Genomic DNA, 18,435 nt, shown 5'->3' on the forward strand with positions numbered 1-18,435 from the left:
GCTGGAATTTATCAATATTTTATGTGAGGGTACTTGTTAAAACCAAGTTGTAGAATGTATTTTTAAAAAGTCTTCGATATCTTTTTGCCACACCTTTGTCAGACTACAAATCCCTAGAATTAAGTCACTCTTCACATCAGATTGTTTTCTTTCTCGTTTAATAGCTATTTCCCTGAATCATGTAAAAACCAAAACTACACTAAATGCATAATGCTTGTTTAAAAGGAGTAATGCTTCTGTTCATCCACTCTCTTTACTTTAATCTGATAGTTATTTAAGTATAAACTCAGTCTGAGTTATTAAAAATAAGATCGTATTTTCAAAATAAGGTATTTAAAGATCACAAATGCTGTACTTTTGCACCTGCACAGTTTGCAGATTGTCCTGTTTCTAAGTATCATTCTACAGTACAGTTATTATTTACTAAAAGAACAAACCAGATATTGTATGAGGGTGGACAATACATAAGGTATATATCAACCCTGCAGCAATGAAATGTTTCAGATTTTGAACAGATTTCTAGGAAGATTGGCAGGTCCTTGACCGAAGCACCACTAATGGAAAATCTTCCATTTTTTCCATTATTGTTCATAGCATTTCCACTTTTTTCCCCTAAAAGAAAATCAGTCACACTTGTCAAAGATGAAAGTTCTGAAGCTCTAAGATTTCTTTCCCTTCACAGCACAGGCATACTTCAATCTATAACTTTTAGTTCCCCACACAAGCCCATCAGTGCTCAGAAGTCTGACCTGGAGGGAGAAGCCTCTCTAAATGCAGGAGCTAATTCAATCACTATGTTGGCTTAGCTTCAGGGCTCTTATATGTCACTCATGTAAATCTGGGTTGATCTGTTGTGGTTTTGTGATGCACTCATTTAGGACACCAAGTTGGATTTGAGCCAACGCACCAAACACTTCATCCACTACTTTGTTTAATCTTCTAAAGACATTTAGATCTTTTCAAGTTTTCACAATTAAATTTAACATGTCAACCTCCATCTACTAATATTGGTAGCTAATTAAAGAGTGAGTGATTAATACTCAAAACAATCCTAAAACTCAGGCCAATGTATTTTTTTTAGCCCCTTCATTTCAGTTAATGCTGATTGTGATAAATTTTCATCATGACATATATAAAAAAGTTACATAAATAAACAGCAAGCGAAAATTTCACCAGTATTACTCTTCCCTATATAAAGTTCCATGCAAAAAGCCCTGTATATGCATAAGTACTTCCATTTACACTCTCTCAGATGCACAAACGCAAAGCTTAACAGTATGCTTTGCAGACCAAATGCCAGTTTGTACTTAGTAAGGTATTACTAGTATACCACAGCTTCTTTTCTGAATAAAGAGATAAACAAGAAAACATCCTAAAAAGAAAACAAACAAACAGAAATACCTCTTGTTTATGTCTCTATATTTCTGTTTTACTGAAGATACAGCTTCTCTCAGTAAGCATGTTCTATATATACCCTCCTTCTGTCATCAGCTGGGTACGTACTAGAACTAGAGGATTCCAGGTCACACAAACACAGAGATGTATTTATATAACACAGAGTAATACATGAGTACCAGAATAAAATACTAAAATAGTTCAAAAGCACCCAAATTTTCTTTTTTTTTTTTTTTTTGGAAAGTATAGCTACCAAATACTGGCTTGGATTTTCCATAAAGAACTGCAAAGTAAAAAATTTTATACGATAAATATAATAACTTTTTTTTTTTTCCTCCTTTCTCTTTATGATGGAGGAAGGCAAAAGGTGCTAAAAAATGCAGAGTACTAAAAACTCCTTCTGCTTCTGGGAAATCCCACTGACTCGAAGGCACTTTGGAATCAGATTCACAAATTCACAATTCCTGGACACCTCTAAAAACATCTTGCACTAAAATCACAGAATCACAGAATGGTTTGGGCTGGAAAGGACCTTAAAGATCACCTGGTTCCAACCCCCTGCCATGGGCAGGGACACCTCCCACCAGACCAGGCTGCTCAAAGCCCCATCCAGCCTGGCCTTGAGCACCTCCAGGGATGGGGCAACCACAGCTTCTCCGGGCAGCCTGTTTCAGTGCCTCACCACCCTCTGAGTGAAGAACTTCCTCCTAACATCTAATCTCAATCTCTGCTCTTTTAGTTTAAAACCATTCCCCCCGTCCTATCATTATGTGCCTGAAGAAAAAGTTGCTCTCCGTCTTTTCATAAGCCCCTTTACATATTGAAAAGACGCAATGAGATCACCCCAGAGCCTTCCCTTCTTCAGACTGAATATCTCCAGCTCTCAGTATTTCTTCATAGGAGAGGTGCTGCAACCCTCTGATCATCTTCATGGCCTCCTCTGGAGCTGCTCTAAGAGGTCCACACCCTTCTTGTGCTGGGAGCCCCAGACCTCGATGCAGTGCTCCAGAATGGTGTCTCATGAGGGCAGAGTAGAGGGGGCAGATTAGTGTATCTAATCTAAACCTACCCTCTTTTGGTTTAAAGCCATTACCCCTTATCCCATCACAACACTCTCTGATAGAGTCCCAGCTTTCTTGCAAGCACTTCTGTGACAGAGATTAGGGTGGACTGCTGGTTCCCTAGCTTTCAGTCTCACTCTTAAGAAGATGATCATCCATCAGAAGGAAAAACAGAGTCATGTGATTCATATCTGAGACATCCACCATCATCTCTACAAAGATTTACAGATTAAGATATAGCAAAGAAGGAAAGCAAATACACAGGTCTAGTAGTTCTTTGTATGAGACTCGATTCATCAAAGAGCTTCATTTCCAGTTCTGGTAAGAGCAAACTCAAAGCAATTCAGCCAATTATACCCCAAATAAAACTGGGAAAGGATATTACAACCAAAAGCAAAGTATCCTGAAATAGCACTGCTAACGGAAAGAAGATCAGTGCTTACAGCTCAGCTTCAGAAGTGAAAGTGATGTTTATCTGGAGATTTAAGTTTATGGATGCAATAGTTCGTGAAAAATTCAAATGACAGAATATACACAATTTGGAAAAAAGATATATTCAACTGTTACTTCTTTTACCAAGAACATCTGCTTCTAATGAGGAGTACTCAAGTTTCTCAGAGATGATTTGCATCTTTTAACTTTATTGGTGCTCGACAGTCACCATTAAAAATAAAAAAAATAAAACCCAACCAATGAAAAACAAAGAACAACAAAAATAAAGGAAGACATGCCCAAGTTCTTTATTACTTCAATACATAACAGACGTACCACTTGGAATGGACATCTCAGCACCTATGTGAAGGTATGAATAAAGAAAAAGCTAATGGGTAAATGTGACAGATCAAGACGAACATAAGACACCATGGCTGTCTTATTAAACAATCCCCAAGCTACCAATACCTCATAGAGGTAAAATATATTCAAGCTAGAGAACGATGCCAAGTTGCAAATGCTAGAGAACCTTCCAGACAACAAATCTGCCTCCTGAGACAGCTTCCATCCAGCACAGATTTCTTTTGCTAAGAAGGAGAAATTTGCAAAACCCTCTTTGCATTGATACAAAGCACAGCAAAGTGTTACAAATTTTTCTAAAAGTAGTTAAAAACAATACTATCTCAATATCACGGTCAAGATTTTCTACTGCTAACAGGCTACTCTTAAGAAAGCTTCAAGGTGCAGTGCATTATCCGGTCTTCCAAAAATTTTACTTACTTTCTCAAGTATCAGAGGTTTGATATTATATACCTCTATGTACTATTTATATACACTGGGGTGATATCAGATTATTAAGACACTACTAGAAGCACACACTCCATGCTACTCAATCGCTTAAAATAAAGGCAGCAACCCCTCTCAATTGCTGCATTAAGTTCATCAGAATTAATTCTGCACAAAATAAAGACCAAGCCAAATATGCAACTCTATGTCCAAAGTGCATTTATGCAGGATTTTTTTTTATGCTGCACAGCCTCCAACAACCCCTCCACATACCAATGTGGCAGATCACTGCACCAGCTGACCCCCAACATTGTCTTTTCTTTTAGATAGAAAACCTTTTATTTATTAACTGTGAACACTTGCATAAATCAGTAAGGTTTATTAAAAAGATTCTCAAAAATCACTACCATTAAACTATTGAGTACTAGAATAGTAGATCTGCAGCAGAAAGTACCACTATAATTGTTCAAGGAGTTCAATTTGGATGATGGTCTCCAAGAAATAAGAAGCATTATTACCTCTAATTTACGGAAAACTAAGGAATAAACTGCAGAATACCAGGTGCAAAACTGGGACCTTTCTTTTACTGTTACTCTCGCAGACTTGTTTGCTTTTTTTGTTTATTTGTTTTGGAGGAGGACTACAGAAAGTAACCCTTCCTTCAAAGTATCAGCCACTAAGACCATATTTTAGTATTTGTATTTTCAGGAAATACCAAGTGAAGATTTGCCCAATTATTATACCTCCTAATATTTTAGCTGCCTATGTCTGCTTATATGGTATGAACAGACAGCAAGGATCATTGTCTTGCTTGTTTCAAGAACTACGAGCACTTGCTGGAAATAATTAACACTGCTAAAAACCCGTTCCTTGAGATGGTGCTACAACTGTAATTGAAAGCCTGTGATTTTTCAAAAACCTGTTGTACTCAAAAGGAAGACAGTAATTCAAACAGCCTCTCAGCTGAGAGACCTCTAGCAGTATAGTCACTGTAAAAATACGTGTCATTAGCACCACACATCTATGAAGTCAAAGAACCACTGTTTGCATGTGGCCTGGAGGCTGTACTTAGACTGCACGAGTGTAGATGGTGGACCAGTACCCTGACCAAACTCTCAAAATGCCAGACTACTAGAGCTAGACTCGAACAACCTGAACCTGCAGCTTTTACAAGGAAGTTACAGCTCTATGCTCTTTACCTTTGGAAACCTAAAAGCAAGCAAGCAAACGAAAAACAAACCAACAACAAACAGACAAACACTAAAACAATGCACATAACTAAATCACTTGGTAGTCTTCTCCTAGACCACTATAAAACTGTAATTTCAGAAAATATGTCTCTCTAAAAGAAACCTGTGCACACATCATTATTACTTTACACTGCCCAGGAGTCAAAGCAGCCACCTTGCACTTCCAGCACAGCTGAAGAGGAACGAGCAGCTCCCCGCAGAGGCTACAGATTCAGCACAGCCACGACCTAAAGCCACTGCCCAGGAAGCAGCGGGGAGGGGAAGAGCTCTCAAGACTGTGCAGCAAGCTTCAGCTTCTGGACTCAGGCCGGGTGTAACAGCAGTGTAACACGATCGACATTTTGATCAAATTATACCTCACTTGTCCTTGGAATCCAAAAGTCAGCCTTCAGTGAAGTAAAGGAGTAAATGCAATTTATTTTTCTCTAAGTTCTGAAACACGTCTAACACCTCATAAAACATTATTTTGTTGGTACCTACCATTAACTTCCATATCCATGAATTTTAATATTGGCATGTGAGACTAGCCAACGCTGCCCTTGAAAAAGTTCTTTCTTTCTTTAAAACGAGGTATAACCTTGCAGCCTGAATGACATTTACTGAATGAGAAATTAGGTGGGACAACACATCCTGAGCAAAGTTCAGAACTGTATCATCTTACGGAGAGCTAATCCATGGAAACTTGTTTTGTTTTAAATTTTTAAAATGTTCTCTGCTAGTGCTGTGGCCTGCATGCAATCAGTTGCATTTCAAATGCTTGTGAACCCACAAAAGAAAAATGCATCCTTGTCAAGCCCTTAAGTACAGCAGGACTAATGCAATAAAAATAGAGTAATGATGAGTACTTTTCATGGGCAGAATTGGAAAAAATTGAAAGTGCACCTTACATGTCAGGTGGAAATATTGGGAAGTTCAGGTTGGGGTTTTAATCTCTAGCATCCTCTGGAAAATCCCTTTCAGTTAGGCTCTAAGAAAACAAGCTTATTCCTCTGATGTTTGATAAAAGAACCCAACTTCAAGAATTTCTTTTGAAGATTGTTTGTGGTTTCTCCAAATGTTACATTGTTATAGGATATATTGTTATCCTATGTACTTAACTCAGACTCATTTCTTGTTTTCAAAAATCTGAATTCTGTTTATTTTAACAGCATATTACTATTACTGAAATACCCCAAGAGAGGAATGGATTTATATTTTCAAAGAAAATGATAAAACAAAAACAAAGTCTGTGAAGAGCTGACACTGAAAAAGAAAACAAAAATGCACACTTGATCGCATCAACACTTCGAGTCACTTGCAAGTTGCTGGAATTCATCTTGTGTTCACTTGTGCTTGCATCTAACAGATGCAGCAAAGTTGATATCCCAGACTTCTAGACAGAAAACCTACGTTTCAATTTCAGTCCAAAGCTGTGATCTGGGGATGTTAAAGCTCTACAGATAAAGGGAATTCCCTGCAATAATACAGAAAGGTAAAGCAAAGAACCTCACAAATGGAGTTTCATAGATCATATGCCTGAAAGGCAACAAGTTCAGTCAAGGATTTTTCCTGTAAAGTGCCAAAGGATAAGAGGAGAAAAAAAAAATTACGCATAGCTAGGGGGAGAAGGAATAGTACCTTTCTGGAGTGACAAGACAGAAGTCATGAAGACCAGGTGGGTCTGGTCATGTGTGGGCATTCTGTTTAGTCTGAAGCCAGTGACCATCCCTTTACAATACTGAGTGAGGAACAGCAACGACTGGATATAAAGTTCCAACTGGCCTCACTAAGAGCAGAGTGAACCCCTAGGAGATGTGAGGAGCTTGGTAAAGGTCTATATAAACAAATAGAAGCCTGCCAGTTCCACTGGAAACATACAGTAGCTCCTCATCTCTATTAAGGAATGTGATACTTACAACATTACAAACTACAGCAAAAATACAAATTCATTTAAGAGTATTTTCTTGAAAGGAAAGGTTTGTACAGTCGATGCACATCCTTATTGTATTGCAACCTTGATTTCTAATATAAGCAACTTCTCACACTCACTGGCTTTGTCAAAGTTAATGTACGTACACATACACTTAGCAACTGATACACCTGGTGATTAATATAGTATTTATATCAGCATTGTCTTTAGAAAATAGTTTTAAAACTAATATATCCATTCCCTCTTTAGAAAAAAAAACACAACACAACCATATATACCAAACAATGACATTCAACACTTTTCTAGTCCCATACCAGCAGAATTAATCATGATAAAATTAAGTTAAGAGAAAAGAAATATTTTTATCTAGCATGAGAACACTCATGGAACCCTTAGTGGAAGAACTTTCTGGTAATCTGACTTTCCTCGCTCCATCCGCCCCACTTTTTTTTTTTTTTTTTTTTAAGCAAATCAGTTAAAATTTAATATCCTTAAAGAACAGTTTCAAATCCTGCTGTGGAGTTTTCTCCCTCTGTTCTTTCTGGCTCCTCCTTTGCTTTCATCAGGTACTCCTTCCCTCTTCATTCCCAGCCTCTTCCACTGCATAGCTCAAGGCAAAACTAAGCTAGGAATGAAACAAATGCAAGGCACTGTTCGGCAGAGAACACAGCCAAACTCAAATAAAGCAAGCTTATTTTCTCTCCTTGCTAAAAAGCAGGCACTTCATTTTGATTGACATATGGCAGCACAAAAAAGTCAACCAGGGTAGTGTTTATTGAATGACCCATGGAAGACTGAAAGCTGACAGAAAACGTGAAAAAACAGAATTTTGTTCAGTACCAGTGTTTGTGGATTCAAGGCATAGTACATAAGCATCCATTGTGTCACTCACATCTTTGATAACTGAAACCAATTTCAGCACCACTTACTACATGTGACAGCAAAGTTATATTTAAAGCAAAAGCATAAATGATTGGTAAAAAAAAATCTGTGATGTAGTAGTAAACTTGTGCCTTTCAAACACTGCTCTGCACTGAGATTAACAAACATTGCATTAAAATGTGTGTTTAGTACTTTCCCTGTTATGCATATAACACAAGCAAAATGTTTGCATATTGAAAATTGAAAAGTTGACAGGACAGAATAATAAACTGCATTAACTTTTCGGCACTAAAAATTGTCCCAATGAAAACTTTTTTTTTTTTTTTTTACTAGTGACAAGAACATCAATATTTCTCTTGTTCTCAAATAGAAGCAACATTTCAGAACCATTACCACTGTTGATAGCACAAGATCATTAATAATGAAGTAATTAGCATGATATAAAAAGTGATAGATCAAATTAAACTAGTAGAATGACATAAATGAGAATAGTGCATGTCCTATATTGTATATTGAAATAACAATTGACTACTCTTGCAATGTAAGTTGTTTGTTTTTTTAACTGAAGTTCTCAGCAGGTAGGAGGGCAAAGCGCAATCAAAGTGCACTTATTTTCCTAGTATCCCTGACAGATACACAATGATTTGTGGCTTCACAACATAACCCTTACTTTTATTCAAGTCTGGAAATACCCTCAGAAAGCTTATTGCGAACACTAGAAAAATACAGTATTTAAGTTAACTGTAAATGTATAAAATAAGGGTACTGTAACAAATTAAACTTCCTTGCAACAAAATTTTCTTAGGTATTCTCTACTGGAGGATCTGGAGATACAAATCATCACTGCATTACTATTGTTGACTTAAATGCTTTAAATTTGTAAACTTTGTAACTACTGCATATATGAATATACTCATTGCAGATGCATGCAATTTGATGACAGAGATATATGTTGCACCATAAAATTGATCACTTTACTTTCCAAAATCTTTATAAATTTTTATTATGGTTCTAAAGCTTGGCCAAATAAAGTTTTACACAAGCTTATAAAGTCATAAAGAAATAAAATAAAATAAGGTATTAAAAATTGAAGCTTTATGGTTTAGAAACTATAGTTTAAAATAGTTTTAAAACTATTATTTGAAAAACATATCTATGCATTTTAATTTTAAAAGTTGTTAGTCTAAAAAGCAACTGTGCTGAATTTCAGGACTGCCTCAGGTTTGTTTTTCCTGAAGTGTAAATGGAAGGGAGAATAGAGTTCTTTATTTGTACAAACATTTAGAACTGCAAGCTGAGAGACTAGTGTATCTTCAAGATAGAACAGAATTAAAAACACTTCTAATTTAGTAGTACTCAAGTGCACCTCCCACCCAACCTTAACTCTGGCCCAAGTTAAGATCTACCTTCAAGTGCAAAAGAAGGATACATGTACATTCTCAATAACTCAAGTCTTTTCATGAAACATTAAAAGTAATCTTAAATTCTCCAAAACTTTCAGTGACAGCAAATCGGTAGCTGGTACTATGGAGATACCAAGCAGTGGCTTTTGCTTTTGGTGTAATTATTCAGACTGCTTTGACCCACAGCTGACAGAATTTTGAGGTTTTTTTTTTTTTTTTTTTTTTTTTTTTTTTTTACCATTCTGGTTTTGCTAGGATATTGTGGAAACGTAACAGCAATAACCTTCCCGCCAGACACATATACAAAAATATTGCAGAACCTTTCAACTCTACATTACTTAGATAAAAGTACCTGAGCACAGTCCCAGTTTTACAGATATCAAACCAAAATCACAAGAACTTAGTGATTGCTCTTAAACTATGTAAGAAGTCAATGAAGAAGGAAGGACTACAATTCCTCATTTCCTGTCTGTAACCTGAGCATCATTACCCAGTATCATACATCTTACACCTCCAATATTTTATTGTGTTCATGCATTGATTGTTATGTTCTGATTGCATGGTCCAGGGTCAGCTTACAAATCTTTCTGCATCTTTGTTTCGAGTCGTCGCATACATGAATAGGAAACAATTTAGAAAAAAAGCTTTAAATAGCCTCAATTTTAGAAACCAATAATAATTTCTTATTAAGCAATTGTCTAAGTTATCACAGTCGGAGAGAGAAAAGTGCTGTAACTGAATCCATTACATCCTGCTCCAGAGGAAGTGCTTATATGCCCAACCTAGCGATCAAAATTAAGCTGCTCCCTTTTATCAACTGTTTCCAGGTAGGTATCAAGATTTAAATGCAACTAGGCTGTATAATCACACTAAACGTTAAAAGTCTGAATGAGAAGAAGTCTGAATGAGAGAAGTCTGAAAGAAAACCATATAACAGAAGTGCAGTTAAATCCTAACTGTGAAAGTACATCTCTAAAAGCTGATCCCAAGGTCTTCGAGATGCCTCCTAACTGCTAGGATCGAGACCACCTTACACACATAATTAAATAGGATGAATAGCTCTAAAATTGTTTTAGTTAATTATATTCTTAAGATAATAACTTCATAAAATACATGTGGAAAAATTAAGAATGGCCTGTACCTGTTTTTATTTAAGAGGGGATTTATGAGGAACAGATTTTTATTATTGCATGAATGCTTCTATAAGAGAACTGTAAGCCAATATCCAAGTCTCAAGTTATATACAGACTGATTACTCTTTCATATGCTCAGCAGTTTATTTAAAATAAACTTTTTTTCATTAAGTGGAAAAAAAGTGAGAAGTTGGTGTGAAATTAAACAATGATAGCTGATGATACACAGGATATTTAGGTAGCTGGTGTTATTTATTTCAAAGTTCTAGGAACAGGCTTAAAAAGTCATTTGCAAAATTGTCTTGCACTTTCCATCTTTTCCAAGGCAGAAAGGTACTTAGTCATTACAGGATCACCATCCCTAAATTTTCAGCCCCAACTCTCAAGGATATTTTTTCACCTTTCTACAATATTTCACAAGAAAAATGTGGGATTACCAGAATTTCCATTTCTTCAGAGGCATATTTATTAGAAAATAGTACGATTGTGTGATAAGTTTACTGTGAAAAATTAAGTGATAAGTGACTTGTTAATAAACTAAATAATGAACTAAATAAATGATCTAATAAACCTTTAAAAAAAACCCTGTAATTACAGTATACCAACATCTAGTCTTAAGTAATCCTAAATTCATGTACCTATATATCTTCCATTCCTCCAGGAGAGACATGAAAAAGGCTAGCTTCCTTTAAACCCTGAGCTGAGAGTCATGCTTTATCGAAACACAAGGAAATAACTGTAGTTTGCTATCAAACCAGACAAGCCATGAATGGCCTGCACACTTTCTTCAAACACAAGCTAATGGAAACATATTTTATTTAGCACTTTGCTAAATGATGCACTTTCAAGATAGCAAATGCACTTAGCATTCCACATGTGAAAAATTCAACTCCCATTTTGTGACTAGAGCAAAATGTGACTAGGCAAAACGCCCACCCACAACAAACAAACAAATAAAAGCATTCTGAACTGCATGTGTAAAAGTCAGGATGCAGACATTCAAAGTAATAGAAGCCTTAGCCCTTTGCTGACTTCTTCCTAAAACTCTTAAAAATTAAACCCTCCAACACATTAAAATATGCCATTTTCTTTGGACACAGGCTTGTCAGAAAAGATTAGTATGCCACTATGCTTCTTTCATAAATTGAGCTGGGAAATTATATGGTACCTAGTAACAACAGCATAGGATCAGATATCAGGATGTGATAAAAAAAGAAAGACAGTCTAATGATGAGTGCACAGAGGGAAAGAATGCTATGAAAATAAAGAGCACAGACATCCGATTTTGCACACACTTCAGACAAAGTTCTGTGGCCATTACCCATCTTACCCACACTTAAAAGTATTTTCAGTAGAACAGTTACGTTCCGTAACAGTGCTACTTCGAGTAAAGTGCTTCTGATAATCTAAGTTGCAGATGATGGCCCACAACTAAGTAATGAAAATCTATGGCTAAAACATATTTAACATAGATCCCCCTAACATTAATTCATCAGAGCACATAGATAGATAGATAGATGGATGCGATATAGCTTTACTACACCACTGAAGACAGAAGTAGTTGCAGAGACAAAAGACAACCCTGTCAGCTTACACTTTCTGAGAAAACAAGATCAATACCTATCCTCTGAATAGCTAAGAGAACAGCTTTTCTTTGAAAAGTGAGTTTAGTGTTATCATACATAGTCTTTACAACACTATTGACTGCATTTATCTAAAGCACAACAGCCAGAAAAACATACTGCATTACAGATGGAGAGAGGCAGAACAGGACTAAAGAGGACACAATGTGGGATATAACCCACAAGGACAAATTCAAAACCACTTCTTACTTGTCATTTACCCATACGTAGCTTTAAATCAGCATTCTGATGAACAAGATACGGTTCTCAGACCATGCAGAGGAAAATCACCAAGAGCTGTGTGTGATGGCTGAGACCTATTAGCAACAGTCATAAGGCTTACATGTCATCTGCCAGCAAGCTCTGCTCTGCTAGGCTGCAGCCAGACCAAAACTGGGCTTGCCTTCGATCTGAACTCTCCTCCAGTTATTGTACTCTTCCATTCCGAGTAACAAATATTTGAAATAGGAAATTGTTATGAAGATTACCAGAAAGACTCATCATAGGCAGACATGTATACTAAGAGGTCACTTAGAATTGAATTTGACTACCCTTCACAGCAGAACATTGTCTTTGTTCCCTTTGTCAATGGAAAGAGGAATTTTTTCTTATCTATAGAAAGCACTTGTTAATAGTGATACCTGCAATTCCAGTTGGTTATTATCTAGCAACCTTAGGTATTTTAAAACTAAGCTGGAAACTGAAGAAACAAATATTTGAGTAACTGTACCATTAAGAATTACTATTTTTAATTTATGATTCCTTTTCAATCATTTCTTAACATTCTTTAGAGCTCCTTTTGCTGGATACTGCAAAAGAGAGAAGAGAATAACCTATCACTTGATAAGGATAACTAATGCTTGAAGGGCTGCCAACCACCACCTACATGGCAAAGCTTCTGTCAACATGCATGCAGATCACTGTTAAACATGAAGCTTACTAGTTTAAGGAAAGACGAAGATTATAACAAGTTAGAAAGATTCTGGACACCCAAGTGCTGGACTAAGTGAAGAGGAAACTATAGCTTCTTAGAAGCAAATTTCAAAATCATACATGCAGCTTTGGCAGTACGGGAACAAGCTTACTAGGTAGCAGAATTTAGTACACCAGAGTAAATGTTAATATGTTTTTCTGATGATGATGATCAAGTACTTCAGCTTCTTTAGAATGGGCATCTTCAACAGAAAGCCATCAGGCCAGTTAGATGTTGGAGGACATAGCAGTGACCCACCAGGCTCACATATGTCCAAAGCCATCACTTTGCAGAGAAAATCCAATGAGCACTGAAGAGGAAGGATCATAGCAGCTAGATTGGATCTTGTTTTTTTGGCAAACAAAAGTGTATTCTCAAACATCTAAAGATCTCCCACATCTCCAGTTTAAGCTGGCTGGAATGGGAATGGTGGAGAAGGAACACATGGTAGGACTACTCACTCAGCTCTCCAGTTACAAAAACTTAATTGTTTCTTTCCAAAGGGGTAAAAGTATGTAAGTGGGTGTACGTTTGTCAAAGAACAGACAAGGAGGCAAAAGCTGTAATGGAAAGGACTGGTGGAACTGAGCAACGGTTTCAGAAATGATTCCCCATACATACACTTGGGAACAGTGCAGAGGATGACGGAAAAAGGAAAGACGTGCACAAAAAAAAAAATAAATCCTCTTTACAAACTTGTAGAAAGGAAACTCAAGGAAGAAAAGCGAAGGGCAGTATTTGTACTGTGCAAGGCAGGCCATGGCCTGCCAGCCTGTCCTAATGTGCTCTCAATCTTGTTCATATACAAATAGCTTGTTCAGGGCTGCCTTAATTAAGATTAAAAGTAGCATTTCATCATCATCTAGGACTAAATGGGAGCTGTAACTGATAAAAACTTCTTCCATTGAAGCAACAGAAATTTAGGAGGACATAATGAAAATAACATGTCCTTAACATGTCCTCCCCGGTTAATTCATTAACAGCTGCATTCATCAACCCGATTACAATAAAATGAAGGATGACTATACAGCAAGAATAAGGAAAAATACCCAAACAGATTAGGGGTATGTGTGTTAATACTTTTAACAAATGTCCAGATTATCACTCCACCTACTTTGAGGTTTTGTGATGTCCTAAATGCCAATGTTAAGGCAGCAAACAGGTACAAAAATCTTGACTCACAGCAGCATTTCTGTACAAGTTGAAGAAACCAAATTGAAATAAAACCAAATGGTGAATTAAGAACAAAAATATTAAAAAGGCTGTTTAAATCTTCTGCCCAGATAAATAGGGCAGAAAAAGGCCAGGCTCAACGAATACTCATTTTGCTCTGTAATAATAACAAACAGTACATACAACCATCATGAATAAGCCTAACACTTGTTCTTGTAAAACAAGTGAGTTTGAAGACCCTAAATGTATGTTTACCTGGTTAAAATGAATGTTTTTCTTTAAAGTTTTATCTTACACTCCAAGATTTCTGTGACTGCAAACCACTCTAAAGTTTCAGTCCTTAATTCAATTCAATTCAGTCCTTAATCAATAATCAGTCTGTCTTAACTGATCTCTCTAAAAAAATAAGTAACCATGTAATAAAAGTGAAGAAGCAATTTTAAATGTTTAGTCCTACTGCTGGGATAGTTATGAGAAAAGCATAACCTGCTTTACTCTGCAAGGGAACTGAATCAGAAGCACATTGGTCAGTCTCTCCTGCTCTCCATATTCTCCTATACATTTTTAAGTGAAGAATGCCCATTTACAAATAAAAAATAAAATAAAATAATGTTTTCCTATAAAAAATGACATGGAGAATGGCATTTCAAAATGGTAACCATCTTCAACTGTTTCCACCAGGACAGTAGGCATTTACCTGTTCTTGTACTTGCAAGTACAGTTCAAGGTCCCCACAGCGCCCTTTGCGTTCCACGCAGTTTGGGTCAAACTTCACAACAGCTCAACTTTCCTTTGAAATGCTGCCATGCTTGGTCTGTTAAGAATGAAACCTGCTTGCCCTTAGGGCTTGATAGAGTTAAAGGGCAAAATCCTGGCTCCATTTAGAGTCAGTGGGCAGTTTGCCATTTAATTCAATTGGTCTAGTATTTCACAGTGACCTTAAGGGTATACTGAAAAACTTGTACCCATGTATCTTTCCTTTGCTTGGAGGAACAGCAGCAGTGTGTATTAGTTTTTAACACTTAAGTCTGGGTGGCAAATAGGACACTTTTGCTTTTACTTTAAAAGCTCACATCAAGCATTAATTCAAAATTATGGGATAAAACTATAAACATTGGCTCATCAACATTAAATTTATCATCTTCTGTTTGGTACTAAAAAATGTATTTAAAATTAAGCAGGCATCTGAGAAAGCATTCACTTTCATTTAGTCCAGATGACTTTAAAGAAAAGGATCACACAAATCACGTTATTTCACAGCAAGAACACACATGGTTTTCAATGCTAACAAAAACGTGGCTGTACCAATGCTACGTTGCAATTGACTTTGGAGACATTTGCAGAGACAGCATAGGCAGGACATATTTTAGATGACACCCATCTCAGCATCCTAAACCAACTACAAGATATAACAATTCACAGCAGTATTTACACCTTCAATTTTAATTTTAGAATTGTAAAGCTTCTAAACAGCAGACTAGTATACCTCTAACAACCTAAGAAAAGAGGCACAAACCTTCAAATGAATCACAAGGAATTAAATATTGAAGATTTAAACAAAAATAAACAAAATACATACCTGTTTTTACATTATTTATTTATTTATTTTATTCCAAGACCCTCTGACTCCAGCTGAACATGTTCATAGCACCAAAATAACTGGTTGCTGCTTAGTGATTCAAATCAATAGCTAATAAAGACCTCTTTGTCAAGGATGATGAGATAACATACAGAACTCCAAAAGAAAAAAACACAAATTCCTTGAAGAACAACTACTTCCAGTAACAAGGGGTTGGACAAGGACATCGATTTGTGTATCACTGTGGGCAGGTACAAATCTACAGAGATTTCATAAAAAATAATTAGCCAGCTAAAAGAAGAGGTAATTCAGAAATTCTATGGTTTTGTTTTTGTTTTTAAAGTCAATGACATTATTACTCACTTCCTTATACAACAAGATTCAAATGCTCCCTCATGTAAGTCATACAAAATTACAGGACTGTACAGGTTAAACTGTGGGGAAAAGTAAAAAAATATAAAAATATTTGCAGTGTTTTACTTCTTACACCCCAATAAAACAAAAGTTGACAACAGTGATGGATATTGGGATGCATGGATCTCATAGGTGTTATGTTTTTTTCAGTTCCTATATATAAATAGTCACCTGTATTGAAGTTAAAAATACTCCTCCTCCTTTCAGCTAATGTATATGGGTATTTTTATACCCATATTTAGAAGTTTGGCAATAAACGTAGAGGGTAACTATTTTGCATAATGTCCCTTTTCCACTTTCAACATTCTGGCATAATATTAAAGACCAACTTGGGAAAGACGAAGGCAGAATAATTATGTTATGCACTGTTTTCTCAGTTTTCAACTGGAAATTAAATTAGTAATCATCGTTCAGAAGATTTGTTAATACCATAAAGCTTGCCCTAACCCCCAGTACTTCAAAAATAAAAAGTAACAAAACCTGCAGATAGTCACTTTTATCTTAACTCAGACAGGCTGTGGTACTTGTACAGTCATAAAACATTTTCCATATATTTTCATCATGTCAAATGGAAATATATTCCAACGCTTAAATTATGGAAACACAACCTGGCACAACCTAATAGTTCAGGAAGAGGGAGAAAGAAAGAAAACGTCAATTAATGCAATTACTCACAGAAAAGATATCAGGATGAGTACCTATCAGGTCAGGTTCAAATACAGATCAGAAGCCAGTGTTAAAAAAAAAAAATAAAGAAAAAGAAAAAAGCTTGCACTCTCTATGCTGAGTAGCACTATTAAATTCAGATGCAAGGTTCTGTTTAGGTTGGACAGGCCCCAACAGTAGAACAAAGTCAGTCTGTCTTAGTACCATAACCAAATTCTACAAGTTAACAGCTTTTCATGAAAAGCTGCCATTTCAAAATGTCAATCAAACCTGAATATAAGTGGGAACTCCTGCAGAAATAACCAGCTGCAGGTTTGAAAAACATTTTTCACTGAAAGTGGAAACACAAAAGATGTTTGAATGAGATCTCTTTTCATTCCTGTAACAGTAGACGGTCATTTTCACAACATCAAGGACAAAAACACAAGACAAAATTGCAAATAACGTCTTGAAAGAACCATTTGCAGGGGTGATGAATGATTCAAGTTACAAATGACAGAATTATTGGCAAATGGAAACTCATTAATATGAAAAAGCTTCTCTTATACGACTATAGCTTGACTCCACTTTTTTCTTACTACATCTGAATGATTAGGTTGTGCATATTTATTTCAATCCACGTTTAATATTTGTTTTCTCACCTTGAGGCAGAAGCTTGCACTAGCATCATCTAACTTGCAACAAAAGTAGCGTATCTCTGCCATTTTGTGTTTCTTAAACAAAATAAACATTCTCAGTTAATGAAAACTCAAATTCTAACAGAAGGAAGTTAAAGCTTATAATCCATTCATTGAAAGAACAAGTTTTCTCATTCAGCTCTGTACATTCAAATCTAAGTCTTGTGTACGCAAAAAAACAATGGCAAAAATATTATTTATGTAAGCGTACACACTATAATGGAAAAGAAGCTTAGCAATAACATTTTGGACACATTCTCATTTCTAAAGAATATGGCAGGAATTAAGCTATTTTTTATGTTCTCTGAAAGATGCATACTGTCTCTGAAAATTCATTTGCAACCCAAACACCAGCTCTACCATTTAATTTTTTTTTAAGCAACAGACTGATGTAAGCACTGATGCATTCTGCAAGTCTCTATGCTCACTGCCATGAAATATATTTATGTAATAGGGAGCTCTGCTGAACAGCTTCACCAGTACTTAAAAGACTTTCCCCCCACACCTAAGAAAGCTAGGAACACCTGTACTGTAAAACCATCATTCATTACACAGTTCTCGGTGCAACCAAATAACTAAATGAATGACAGTATAAATAAAAAAAAATGCATGGTAGATGAACACCTCAACACATTGCACAGTTAGAGCATTGGTGTAGACATCCTACTTTACACGCTTTTGCCTCCTTCCCAGTGTGACCATCACAGGCTATGATCATTGTGCGAATGGGATAACATTAACTCTTTTGAGTGACACCACCTTTTCCTCAAGTTACATTTTTCACCAAAAGCAAAACACACAAAGTTACATAAAATTCACAAATTGTAACAAGATTAAGAAGCACAGCTGTATTAAATAATTGAACATATTTATAGGAATTAAAGGTTTGATGAGTAATGAAAAGATTGAGACTAACAGATATGATTCTTCAGCAGCATTCACCGACAACTAAGATGCTACACAGCATTAAATTCAAACAACTCATCAGTATAGCCTCAGTGTACTGAGACGTTGGTCACCCAATGTCACACTGTAGTACTGTGTTCTACAGCATACTGATATAAATGTACGATATCCAAA

General features: G+C 36.1%; 1 protein-coding gene across 7 annotated transcripts in view; it reads right to left on the minus strand.

Moving 5' to 3' along the window:
* Positions 1-18,435, minus strand: part of SRBD1 (S1 RNA binding domain 1) — a 127,549-nt gene that overhangs the window by 22,168 nt on the left and 86,946 nt on the right. The window lies entirely within an intron of this gene.

Source organism: Anser cygnoides, chromosome 3 (assembly GCF_040182565.1).
Source record: "Anser cygnoides isolate HZ-2024a breed goose chromosome 3, Taihu_goose_T2T_genome, whole genome shotgun sequence".
NCBI classification, from domain to species: Eukaryota; Metazoa; Chordata; class Aves; order Anseriformes; family Anatidae; genus Anser; species Anser cygnoides.